The following is a 13839-nucleotide window of genomic DNA, read 5'->3' as shown; positions in this document are numbered from 1 at the left end:
AAAAAAAAAAAAAAAAAAAAGTTGAGCAATCAAATGTGTGAACTGTAGTCTTTTTTTTTTTTTTTTTTTTTTGGAGAGAGAGAATCTTGCACTATTGCCTGGGCTGGAGTGCAGTGGCGCTATCTCGGCTCACTCCAACCTCTGCCTCCCGAGTTCAAGTGATTCTCCTGCCTCAGCCTTCCGAATAGCTGGGATTACAGGCGCATATCACCACGCCTGGCTAATTTTTTGTGTTTTTAGTAGAGACACTGTTTCACTCTATTGGCCAGGCTGGTCTCAAGCTCCTGACCTCGTGATCCACCTATCTCGACCTCCCAAAGTGCTAGGATTACAGGCGTGAGCCACTGCGCCTAGCCCGAATTGTAGTGTTTATAAAGATTAATAATTTAAACAGTGTTAAATTCTGAAATTGTGTTTCATAAATATATGAGAATTTAGGGCATTAGGCTTATTCCAAGCACTTTAATTCATGTCTCTGTAGATAATACTGTCAACCCATTAGGCATATATGATCGTATGCATAGCTGGTTCAGTTTTTACTGTTTTTTTTTTTTTGCTATTTGGCTATTAATAAGCTTTTTGTCTTTATAAAACTAGTATCAACCATCTCTAGTTTCTAATTATTCAGGTCAAGTTAAAGTAGCTTAATACTCCTGTTTCTTTTCCCGTTTAATGTAGTGTTTTAAGTGCCTAAAGTAGGGGAGGGAAAAGGAGAGAGTATTTAAGGAATTTAAGATCTTGAAGTGGAAAAGACCTAGAAGAATTGTAACTGCTGAGTCTTATAAAGAAAATGAAATGGAGTGTCTGCATGCAATTTCCTTAAGGTACAAATGAACACCACTATCTTCTCTTAGGAAGAAGGAGCAACTTTTCAGAATTATTTTCTTCTTAAATTCTTTTTTTTTTTTTTTTGGCAGAGCCTCACTGTCGCCCAGGCTGGAGTGCAGTGGCATGATCTTGACTCACTGCTGCAAACTCTCCCTCCTGGGTTCAAGCGATTCTCCCACCTCAGTCTCCTGAGTAGCTGGGATTACAGGCGCACGCCACCACATCTGGCTAATTTTTGTATTTTTAGTAGAAAGGGGTTTCACCATGTTGACCAGGCTGGTCTTGAACTCCTGACCTCAAGTGATCCACCCACCTCGGCCTTCCAAAGTGCTGGGATTACAGGCATCAGCCACTGCTCCCGGCCCCTTCTTAAATTCTTCTAAGAATATTTACTTTGTTTAAAAACTGGATTAATCTTTTTAAATATTAGAGACTATTAGGGTAAACTAATATCCTAGTCTGATATTTTTTTTTTCTTTTTCCATAAGTTATTGATATACAGGTGGTATTTGGTTACATGAGTAAGTTCTTTAGTGGTGATTTGTCACATTTTGGTCCACCCATCACCCGAGCAGTGTACACTGCACCATATTTGTAGTCTTTTATTCCTCACCCTCCTCCCACTCTTTCCTGCAAGTCCCCCAAAGTCCATTGTATCATTCTTACGCCTTTGCATCCTCACAGCTTAGCTCCTACATATCAGTGAGAACATACAATATTTGGTTTTCCATTCGTGAGTTACGTCACTTGGTATGATAGTCTCCAGTCTCATCTAGGTCACTGCAAATGCTGTTAATTCATTCCTTTTTAGGGCTGAGAAGTGTTCCACTGTATGTGTCTGTGTGTGTGTGTGTGTGTGTGTGTGTGTGTGTGTGTGTATGTATGTATACACCAGTTTCTTTATCCACTTATTGATTGATGGGCATTTGGGTTGGTTCCACGATTTTGCAATTGTGAATTGTGCTGCTATAAACGTGTGTGCAAGTATCTTCTTCAAATAATGAAAAAGATTATCTTTTCCTCTGGGTAGGTACCCAGTAGTGGGATTGCTGGATCAAATGGTAGTTCTGCTTTTAGTTCTTTAAGGAATCTCCACACTGTTTTTCATAGTGGCCGTACTAGTTTACATTCCCACTAGCAGTGTAGAAGTGTCCCCTGATCACCGCATCCACGCCAACATCTATTATTTATTTATTTATTTTTTTATTATGGCCATTCCTGCAGGAGCAAGATGGTGTCATGTTGTGGTTTTGATTTGCATTTCCTTGATCATTAGTGATGTTGAGCATTTTTTCTTATGTTCATTGGCCTTTTGTGTTTCTTCTTTAGAGAATTGTCTACTTACGTTCTTTGCCCACTTTTTGATGGGATCGTTTGTTTTTTCTTACTGATTTGTTTGAGTTCATTGTTGATTCTGGTTATTAGTCCTTTGTCAGATGTACAGATTGTGAAGATTTTCTTCCACTCTGTGTGTTGTCTGTTTACTCTGCTGACTGTCCTTTTCTTTTTAGTTTAATTCAGTCCCAGCTCTTTATCTTTGTTCTTATTGCATTTGCTTTTGGGTTCTTGGTCATGAAATCCTTGCCGAAGCCAATGTCTAGAAAGGTTTTTCCAGTGTTGTCTTCTAGAGTTTTTGTAGTTTCAGGTCTTAGGTTTAAGTCCTTGATCCATCTTGAGTTGATTTTTATATTATGCGAGAGATGAGGATCCAGTTTCATTCTCTTACATGTGGCTACCCAATTATTCTAGCACTGTTTGTTGAAAAGGTTGTCCTTTCCCCACTTTACTTTTTTGTTGGCTTTGTCAAAGATCAGTTGGCTCTAAGTATTTAGGTTTATTGCTGGGTTCCCTATTCTGTTCCATTGGTCTGTGTGCCTATTTTTATACCAGTGTCATGCTGTTTTGGTGACTATTGTCTTACAGTTTGAAATCAGGTAGTGTGATGCCTCCAGATTTGTTCTTTTTGCTTAGTTTACTTTGGCTTTGTGGGCTCTTCCTTAGTTTCATGTGGATTTTAGAATTGTTTTTTGTAATTCTATGAAGAATGATGCTGATATTTTGATGGGGATTGCATTGAATTTGTAGATTGCTTTTGGCAGTATGGTCATTTTCAAAATATTGATGTTACCTATCCATGTGCATGGGATGTGTTTCCATTTGTCTGTGTGATGATCTATGATTTCTTTCAGCAGTGTTTTGTAGTTTTCCTTGTAGAGGTCTTTCAACTCCTTGGTTAGGTATATTCCTAAGTATTTTATTTTTTTTGCAGCTGTTGTAAAAGGAGTTGAGTTCTTGATTCTCTGCTTGGTTGCTATTGGTGTATTGAAGAGCTACTGATTTGTGTACATTAATCTAGTATCTGGAAACTTGGCTGAATTCCTTTGTCAGTTCTAGGAGCTTGATAAAATTAATTTTGTGTGTATATACATGTAATTTCAGAAATTTCCACATGATGGCAGAAGATACTTATGTCTGAGAAGGCGTAACCAAATGAAAACTACATTTAAATTTTATCTGAAGTAGTATTTGTCTTTTTACGTTCTAACTAGTGCATTTCATATTTGAATTGTCTGATACAGATTTGTTGCGACTTTAAATATTTTATATATGTTTTAACTAATTTTAAAAGGGAGTAAATATTTTTTCTACTATATACAATGTTAATCCATTTTTGAAAGCTTCATGGGTAATCACTGAATAGTGTTTAAATAATTGGTTTGGTAAAAGTCATTTTTCTTAGTAAGTTTAGGGGATATTGAGGGCATTTATTTACCAGTTATAGATGAATATATGAAACCCAACATATGAATTTTTTTTTTTTTTTTTTTTGAGACAGAGTCTCGCTCTGTCACCCAGGCTGGAGTGCAGTGGCGGGATCTCGGCTCACTGCAAGCTCCGCCTCCCGCGTTAATGCCATTCTCCTGCCTCAGCCTCTGAGTAGCTGGAACTACAGGAGGCCACCATCATGCCCGGCTAATTTTTTTTTTTTTTATTTTTAGTGGAGATGGGGTTTCACTGTGTTAGCCATGATGGTCTTAATCTCCTGACCTCGTGATCCACCCATCTCGGCCTCCCAAAGTGCTGGGATTACAGGCGTGAGCCACTGCACCTGGCCTCAAATTGTATTTTTATTTTATTTATTTATTTATTTATTGTTTTTGTACAAGATTTTATTAAAGGTCTTTACAGAGCAACATCCAGATTCCAGAATACAGCTGCCAAGGAGACCCTGTTATGCTGTGGGGACTGACTGGGGCATGGCAGGTGGCTCTGGCTTCCCACCCTTCTGTTCTGATATGGGAGTGGTGGGAAGTATCTCATCTTTGGGTTCCAGGATGCTCCCTTGGTCAGGCAGGGGCTTCTTAGGGCCAGTCTTACCAGTTGGGTCCCAGGGTAGCATGATCTTCACCTTAATGCCCAGCACACCCTGTCTGAGCAACACATGGCGCACAGCAGCATCAATGTAGTAGTTAACAGGGTCTCTCCTGTGGATCATCAGGCCATGCACAAACTTCATGGATTTAGCCGTCTGTCCTCGGAGTTTCCCAGACACCACGACCTCGCAGCCTTTGGCCCGGCTCTCCATGATGAACCGCAGCACACCATAGCAGGCCCTCCGCACAGCAAGCCCTCCTAGGAGTTTGTAATGCAGACTGGGCAATGGCACACAGACCTCTAGTGGCCACCTTTTCAGCATAAAGCTCTACACTGCTCTCTGGAAAGCCAAACCTTTTCTGAACAACAGCAGTCAGTTCCGGAATCCGCGGACCCTTCTCACCAAGAACATTCTGTGTTCTGGTGGCTAAGATAATGATTTCTGTCCTGGTTGGTGTAACTCACACCTCAACTCCAGAGTAGCATTCTTCAGCCAGCTCCCGAGTAAGAAACTCATTCAGTTCAGCTTTGAAGATGCCATCAGCGACAAGCTTCCTCTTCCTGGAAATTTGCACAGCCATCTTGCCGCCGCGCTGCGCCGAAAGAAAAGCCAAAATGTATTTTTAAAATGAGACTTGAAAGTCAAAATTACTTCTTGATCTATGGGGCTACATAATGGATGTTGTGTTAGTAGGCATGAAAACATTATTAATCTCCTTATATAGCTCCATCAGAGCTCTTGGGTGACCAGGTGCATTGTCAGTGAGCAGTAATATTTTGAAAGGAATCCTTTTTTCTTTTTTCTTTTTTTTTTTTTTTTTGAGAAGGAGTCTCGCTCTGTCCCCTAGGCTGGAGTGCAGTGGCGCGATCTCGGCTCACTGTAAGCTCTGCCTCCTGGGTTCACGCCATTCTCCTGCCTCAGCCTCCAGAGTAACTGGGACTACAGGCGCCTGCCACCACACCTGGCTAATTTTTTGTATTTTTAGTAGAGACGGGATTTCAACGTGTTAGCCAGGATGGTCTCGATATCCTGATCTCGTGATCTGCCCACCGTGGCCTCCCAAAGTGGTGGGATTACAGGCATGAGCCACCACACCCAGCCTAGGAATCTTTTTTTCTGAGCAGTAGTCTGAGTAGTGGGGCTAAAATATTCAGTAGCTGGGACTACAGGCATGCACCACTGAGCCTGGCTGGCCGTTGTTTGTTTAAGACTTAATATTTTAAGATTAGTTTTAGGTTCATGGCAAAATTAAGAGGAAAGCACAGAGATTTTCCATACACCTTCTACCCCAACATATGCTTAGCCTCTCCCATTATTAGCATCCCCCACTGGAGTAGTACATTTGTTACAATAGATGAACAAACTAGGGGTGATGGAAATCTTTACTGCACCCTCTGAAGTTTCTGTAGTTGAATCTGTGATAAACTGAAAGCAGACAGATTAATAGGAGAAAGGCATACAGATTTATTATGTGCATATACGTATACAAGAGTCTCAGAAAATAAAAGACTCAGGCCAGATGATTGGAATTTTTATAGTATCTGTAGCTGCAGAAAGAAATAGGGGCTTGGGACTTCTAGGGAGTGGAGGTGAGGACAGACAGCTTTGGGAGGATGAGAGGAAGAAATCTAGTGAACAAAGGTTGTCTTGTTTTGTAGATTAAAATATCTTGGGGAGCAGCCCTCCAAAGAATGGGTAAAGCTTCTCTGGGTGAGGTTGTTAACCTTTAGTCTCTCTTTCCTGTGGTACGGTCTTTCCACATCCATCTTTAGGCAGATTAGAGGTCCTCAGAGAAAACCAGCTTGCATCCGCTGGTTGCCTGCTGTTCTCCAGTCAGGATACCAAAGAGCCTTACTTTGGGGTATCATTTTCTGAGCCCCAACACTACATTGACACATTATGATCACCCAGAGTTCATCGTTTACATGTAGGGTTTACTCTTGTTTTCTTACTGTCTATGAGTTTAGACAAATGTGTAATGACATGTACCCATCTTTATGGTAGTATACAGTATATTTTCACTGCCCTAAAAATTCTCTCTGCCCTGCTGGTTCATCCCCCTCAGCAATCTCTCATAACCCACAACTGTAACCCCCAATGGGTTCTACTTGCCTTCTGCCAGAGGAAGCCAATTTATCAAGACAAGGGAATTTTTTATAGAGAAACTGTTTAATACACATAGAGCCAATTAAATGGGAGACTGGAGTTTTACTATTACATCAGCCTTGCTGAAAATTTGGAAGCTAGGATTTTTAAAAGAGAGTTTTGCAGGCATGGACTAGGGAATGGGGAATGCTGATTGGTTAAGTTAGGGATGAAATCATAGGGAGTTGAATCAGTCCTCTTGCATGGAGTCAGTTCCTGGGTGGGAGGTCACAAGACCAGATGTCCCAGTTTATGGGTCTGGCCAGTGGATCCATTAGAATGAAGGGTCTGAAAAATATGTCAAACACCAGTCTTACGTTTTACAGTAGTAATGTTATCCATTGGAGCAATTGAGGAGGTTAGGAAGTTTATGGCCTCTGCATGACTTCTCAGCCATTATTTTATTTGTTTGTTTGTTTGTTTGTTTGTTTATTTAGAGATGAAGTCTTGCTCTGTCGCCCAGGCTGTGATGCAATGGCACAGTATCGGGTCACTGCAACCCCTGTCTCCCAGGTTCAAGCAATCCTCGTGCCTCAGCCTCCTGAGTAGCTGGGACTACAGATGTGTGCCACCATGCCCAGCAAATTTTTGTAGGCATTGTGGTTTAGTAGAGACAGGGTTTTGCCATGTTGGGCAGTCTTGAACTCCAGACCTCAAGCGATCTGCCCATGATGGCCTCCCAAAGTGCTGGGATTATAGGCATGAACCACTGCTTCTGGCCCTGAGCCATTATTTCTAATTTTGTGGCAAATTTGTTACTTTTACAAAGGTGGTCTAGTCTCCAAGCAAGGAGGATGTTTGTTTTGGGGAGGGTCTTTGTTTCAAAGTTAAAAGTGTAAATTCCTCCCAAAGTTAGCTAGGCCTACTACACCCAGGAATGAACAAGGGCAGTTTGGGGGTTAAAGGCAAGATGGAGTTGGTTAGGTCATGTCTCTTTCACTGTCATAATTTTCTTACTTATAATTTTTGCAAAGGTGGTTTCTCCACTGATTTGTGTGCTCTTGCCCTAGTTTTGCCTTTTCTGGCATGTTACACGTTGGAATCATACAGAATGTAGCCTTTTCAAATTGGCTTCTTGGCTGCTTTTATTTGGTAATATGCATTTAAGTTTCCTACAAGTCTTTTCATGGCTTGATCATTTCTTTTTAGCTCTGATTAATATTTCATTGTCTGGATGTACTACAGTTTGTCCATCTACCTACTGAAGGATATCCTGGTTGCTTCCAAGTTTTGTCAATTATGAATGAAGCTTCAGTAAACATCTGTTTGCAGGTTTTTGAGTATACATAATTTTTCAACTTCTTTGGATAAATACCAAGGAATGCAATTGCTGGATCATATGGTAAGAGTATGTTTAGTTTTGTAAGAAATTGTAAAGTGTCTTCCAAAGTGGCTGTACTGTTATGCCCAGACCGTTTATTCCCCTGAGAAGACCACCAGAGTCCGGAGTCAAAGCCAAGCAGCAAGGATCTTTATTACAGGTTCAAACCTGGAACTCTCACACGCTCGCGAAACGCGCAGGGCGGGAGAGCTCCTCAACTGGGCTCAAGACAGTGTTATATAGTCTAGGGTAAACAGGCACAGAGTCATTATACAAATCAGATGTATGGTTGGCTGACATTTGAACAAGGCGATTTGGCTGGTCATGATTGGTTCCCGCCATTTCTAGTATTTCAGTTAATTTTGAAATTCTGATGACGTTTATCAGGGGCTTGCAGGGCAGGGTAGGGGTAGGGCTTGTTTTCCCGGTCTGCTCAACCCGTCTGTTCTGCTTTCTAGATTCCTGGAATTGTTTGCCTAAGTTAGTTCGGGAGTTGTTTTGCAGCCCTGGTCCCTGCTGTCCTGGTCCCTTTCATTTCCCCCTCTCACAGGTAACTGGGAGTCCAATCCTGGACCCCGAGTTATTACAGTGTAGTCTCTTCTTCAGGATGAGGAAGAGGTTGGTAATGGTTACGGAGGACCATTAATTGGATGGTATCAAATCTTTCTCTAACAAATTGCAGTATTCTATTTACTATATAGGGGCCTATAGTGAATAGGAGTAATATAGACATCAGGGGGCCTAGAAAGGGAGCTAAAAGAGAAAACATGGAAGAATTCCACCAGTTATTAGCTGCGGAAGTAAACCGTTGTTTTTTCATTTCTAAGCTCAGTTTATGTAGACGTTGGACTCTTTCTTCAACTAATCCTGACTCATTTATATAGAAACAACACTCTTCTTTGAGGAACATACAGGTACCTCCTTTCTTAGCCGTGAGTAAGTCTAAGGCCCTGCGGTTTTGGAGGGTGACCTGTGCTAGGGAGTTGAGCTGCTGCTGAAGGGAGGCTAGGGAATAGGCGGAGTCCTCCATAGCACACGTTACCAGCCTGCATTTTGATGCCACCAATAATGCTTACAATTGTATTCAGTCCGATCAAATTCGAAGCAGATCATGGGTACCCCTGGTTTGGCAATCTGAAACTCAGTGAAGTTGAGGTAAATTGGAGTACTGCACCCGGAGGGGGGGCAATCTGCACTAGCCAGCAATTTACCAGCCTGAGGGGTTTCTCCGGGGTGGGTTTGGTTCTCATAGAGCCAGAACCTCCAGACATAGGGATTAGACGGCGCAGCAGTGAGTAAAGTCAGATGCGTGAGGCATAAAAGCATAGGTAAACTAGACATAGGTAAACTAGACATGGCTATGGGGGATTGCGGCGTAGGGTTAGTTTTAAGGGATTGTTCTTAGCTTTGTCTATAGTCCATGTAACCGGTGCTCCAGACGGCTCGAGAAGGTCGGATGTTGGGTCCACTGGTTTGACGTGTGTGTAGTGGATCCACGAAGCGATGCCTTCCACTTTGAGAGCAGTGGGAGTAGTCAGGAGTACTTGCAGTGGCCCTTTCCACCTGGGTTGGAGAGTCTCTTGCCAGTGGTGCTTGACTAGGACCCAGTCTGCTGGCTGGAACAAATGAGGTGTTGGCGGAGGTCCTGTTTCGTACAACTCTCGTAGCTTGGGCCAAATTTCTTGGTGAATTTTCTGTAAGGCTTGTAGGGAGAACAAGAGCTCAGAGACATTTTCGGTTTCAGATTTGAGCAGGTCATCTTTTAGGCTGGGAACCAGGGGTGGGGGTCTGCCATACATGATTTCATAGGGGGTGAGGCCTAACCTATAAGGTGTATTGCGGGCCCGAAACAGGGTGTAGGGGAGAAGTACTACCCAATTAGCGCCAGTCTCCATAGTCAATTTAGTTAAGGTCTCCTTTAGGGTCCGATTCATCCTTTCTACCTGTCCTGAGCTTTGGGGCCTATAAGCACAATGTAATTTCCAATCTGCCCCAAGAATGGAAGCTAAGTCCTGACTTACCTTGGCAATGAAAGCCGGTCCATTATCTGACCCTATCTGGACGGGGAATCCATACCTGGGGAGAATTTCTTCCAGAATTTTCTTTGTTACCACCTGAGCGGTTTCTCTCTTGGTTGGGAACGCTTCAGTCCATCCTGAAAATGTATCTACAAAAACAAGTAAGTACCGATACCCATATTTCCCTGGCTTTATCTCAGTAAAATCTACTTCCCAGTAGATACTGGGCCTGGTTCCCCTGAGCCTTGTTCCTGTTGTAGCCTGTGATTGAGGGTAGGCGTTATTCAGCTGGCAGACTTTGCAATTGGTCACGATGCTGCTGGCCATCTCGGCTATATGTCTAATCTTGAGGTTGGAGCGTCTGATCAAGTTTATCATCTGCCGGGCACCCAGGTGGGTGGTTCGGTGGATGTGTTCTAACACTTGTTGTCCTAATTTTTCTGGCAAGATGGTCTGGTCATTAGTATCAGTCCACCACCCATTATGGATCTGTTTCAGGGGAAGTTTGTCGATCCACTGGAGATCTTGTTCTGAATAGTCAGGGAAATACGGTAGGTCCCGGGGGCCCGGATCAGGGAGCTGGAGTGCGAGGAGTTGGCTGGGAGCCCTTGCCACGTTTCGCGCGGTCTGATCGGCTAGGGAAGTTGCCTTGAGCAGTTGGCGTGGTTGGTTTCTGATGCCCGGGACAATGTACAATGGCCAATTTCTTTGGCTTCCACAAGGCAGTTAACAGGGCTAGGATCTCTTGTTTGTTTTTTATCTCTTTTCCCTCAGCTGTTGTCCCCTTTCTTTGTAGATAGCCCCATGTATGTGTGCAGTAGCGAAAGCATATCGACTGTCTGTGAATACGGTCAGTTTCCCCCCTGCCCCTAGGATAAGAGCTTGGCTGAGCGCCATCAGTTCGGCTCTTCGGGCCGATGTCCCTGGAGGCAAGGGTTCCGCCCAGATTACCTCAGTCTCTGACGTTACAGCCGCTCCTGCATACCGCTGGCCTTGGTGGACGAAGCTGCTGCCATCAGTGAACCAGATGAGTTCTGCGTCAGGGAGCGGACGATCTTGCAGGTCGTCCCGCACCCCATGCACCTGACCCAGTATCTCAGTGCACTCATGGAACGGGGCGTCCAAGTCTGGATTTGGCAGCAGTGAAGCAGGGTTTAAAGATGTTGGGGGCAGAAAAGTTATTCTGAGGGGGTTTAACAGCAGTCCTTGAAAGTGGGTGAGCCGGGCGTTACTTATCCATTGGTCCGGCGGCTGCCGGAGGATGCCTTCAATGGCATGCGGGGTTGTAACGTGCAACTCTTGCCCCATGATAAGTTTGTCAGTGTCTTGAACCATTAGGGCGGTTGCCGCGATTATCCGGAGACAGGGTGGCCAGCCAGCAGCCACCGGATCCAAGTTTTTTGACAGGTAGGCGACTGGTCTCTGCCAGGGGCCTAGATACTGAGTTAGCACAGCTTTTGCAACACCCTTACTTTCATCTACGTATAGGTGGAAGGGCTTGGAAACATCAGGGAGTCCTAGCGCGGGGGCTGATAACAGAGCAGTTTTTATCTGCTGGAAGGCCAGCTCAGCCTCTTCTGTCCAATTGAAGGGCTGCTGTTCTTTTGTTGCCTGGTATAGGGGCTTGGCTAACTCTGCAGACCCGGGTGTCCATAACCTACAGAACCCCGCCGACCCCAAGAATTCTCTTACTTGTCGTGCCGATTGGGGTCTAGGGATGCGTAGGACTGTCTCTTTCCGGGCTCTGGTTAACCAGCGTTGCCCCCCTTTTAATAGGTACCCCAGATAGGTTACCTCCGACTTGCAGATCTGAGCCTTTGTTGCTGAGGCTCGGTAGCCTAGCTCCCCCAGAGTCTTCAAGAGGTCCTCAGTCCCTTGAACACAAGTTTCCGGGGACCTGGCCGCTATTAAGAGATCATCAACATACTGCAAAAGAGTTATTTCAGGGTGTTGCCGCCGGTACTCACCCAGATCTTCATGAAGGGCTTCATCGAACAGGGTTGGCGAGTTCTTGAACCCTTGTGGCAGCCTGGCCCATGTCAGCTGACCGTTGATGCCCCTCTCAGGATCCGTCCATTCAAATGCAAAGAGTTCTTGACTTTTGGGGGCCAGAGGTAGGCTGAAGAAAGCATCTTTTAAATCAAGGATGGTGTACCACTGTTTTTCTGGATGCAAGGCGCTCAGGGGGGTGTATGGATTAAGCACAGTGGGGTGTATATCCATGACCCTTTTGTTAACTTCTCTTAGATCCTGCACTGGCCTATAATCCGTGCTGTTGGGTTTACGGACAGGTAACAGCGGAGTATTCCAGGACGAGTGGCAAGTCCGTAGGACCCCCTGGTCTTAAGAGCCCGCGGATATGGGGTGTAATTCCGTTTTTGGCCTCTAGGGGCATGGGATATTGCCGTACCCGGACCGGGTCTATTCCTGGTTTAATTTCTACAAATATAGCTGGCCGATGTTTTGCTAATCCTAAGCCCCCAGTTTCTGCCCATGCTTCAGGGAAACGCTGGAGCCAAGAGTCAGTTCCCTGATAAGGAGACTTTTGCTCCTGATGGAGTCTGTATTCATCTTCTAAGGTGACAGGATGGATATCGGTCGGTTCTGGGAATCAGTCACCTGGGGCTCCCCTGGCTCAAAGTGGATTTGGGCCCCCATTTTTGTTAACAAGTCTCTTCCAAATAGAGGGCAAGGGCTCTCTGGGATGACTAAGGAGTGGGATACTTTTCCTGTTCCTAAGTCCATAGCCCTCTTAGTTGTCCAGGGGTATTTTTTGATGCCTGTGGCTCCGTGCACCCAAGATGTATTCTTAGACATTTTTCCAATCGGTCTGGTTAGGACTGAGCGTTCCGCCCCAGTATCGACCAGGAAGTGAACTGGGGACCCCTCCACTTGGAAAGTTACCCTGGGTTCGGGGAGGGGCTCCGAACCCCGTCCTCCCTAATCAGAGTCCTGGGTAACGAGGATGGAGGTTGAGTTAGCTGGTTTCCTTTTCTTTGGGCAGTCTCTAATCCAGTGACCGCGCTCCTTACAATAAGCACATTGATCTTTTTCTAATCTTTCTTTGGAGGCTTGTGTGGCTTGCTTCCTGCCTTGGGCGTTCCTTGCCTGGGGGAAGGCAGCTACTAAAACTTTGGTCATTTCTTTAGTTGCCCTAAATTGCTTTTCTTCTGGAGTATCTCTGTTACTATAAACTCGTTGGGCTATCTGAAGGAGGTCCTGAATCTGCTTTCCCTCTAAACCCTCTAATTTCTGGAGTTTTCTTTTAATATCTGGTGCTGCCTGGTTTACAAAGGACATTACTATGGCTGCCTGATTTTCTGGTGCTTCCGGGTCCACAGGGGTAAACTGTCTGAAAGCTTCCATTAGTCTCTCTAAATACACAGCGGGGCTTTCTGCCTTACCTTGTAGCACAGAATATACTTTAACTAAGTTGGTGGGCTTGCGAGCTGCTGCCCGGAGACCTGCCATTAGAGTCTGGCGATAAATGAGCAGTCGTCCCCTACCTTCTGCCGTATTATAATCCCATCTGGGTCGGGTCAAGGGAAAAGCCGCGTTGATGAGGTCAGGATTTGCAGTTGGCTGGCCATCATCTCCTGGAACCAGCTTCCTGGCCTCAACCTGGATCCTTTCGCGCTCCTCTGTTGTGAACAGGATTCGGAGGAGCTGTTGACAGTCATCCCAGGTCGGCTGGTGAGTAAACATGACACTGTCCAACAACGAGGTTAGATCTTTGGGATTATCTGAGAACCGAGCATTTTGGGACTTCCAATTGTACAAATCACTAGTGGAAAAAGGCCAATACATGAGACGGGGGAGCCCGGTATCATCGAGCGATCCTATCTCTCTGAGGGGCAGGGCTACAGTAGAATCGGGGAGTCGGGAAGCTTGGTCACGCTGCACACCGCCTCGTGTTTGGCCGGCCGCCGCCCCCCCCGGGTTACTTTCGCTTTCGGCTGCTTCCGCTTCTTGGTCCCCGTGTTCCTCCACGGAGACACCCTGGGGGACCGGGGCCTGTGGGATGGGGTGCAGATATGGTGGTGGAAGTGTGGGTTCTAACGATAGAGGGTCCTGGCTATCTGGCAGCACAGGGGCCGAAGGAGCAGAGGGAGTCCTTTGTCTCATAGGTCGCGTTACTAGGACCTTGCAGG

The 13839-nt window shown here is 45.1% G+C and overlaps 1 protein-coding gene and 1 pseudogene across 2 annotated transcripts in view; one reads left to right on the top strand and one right to left on the bottom strand.

Moving 5' to 3' along the window:
* The window catches only part of SDHAF3 (succinate dehydrogenase complex assembly factor 3), an 80084-nt gene that overhangs the window by 28121 nt on the left and 38124 nt on the right, over positions 1-13839 (top strand). The window lies entirely within an intron of this gene.
* On the bottom strand, positions 3983-4784 carry LOC105512735 (annotated as a pseudogene). The gene has a single exon (XR_001001909.1). The product of XR_001001909.1 is annotated as a 40S ribosomal protein S3 pseudogene (transcript).

The sequence above is a fragment of the Colobus angolensis genome, unplaced genomic scaffold (genome assembly GCF_000951035.1).
Source record: "Colobus angolensis palliatus isolate OR3802 unplaced genomic scaffold, Cang.pa_1.0 Scaffold104, whole genome shotgun sequence".
Taxonomy (NCBI): domain Eukaryota; kingdom Metazoa; phylum Chordata; class Mammalia; order Primates; family Cercopithecidae; genus Colobus; species Colobus angolensis.
Note: the sequence above shows the minus strand (reverse complement) of the source record. Positions and strands in the feature narration are given on the sequence as shown.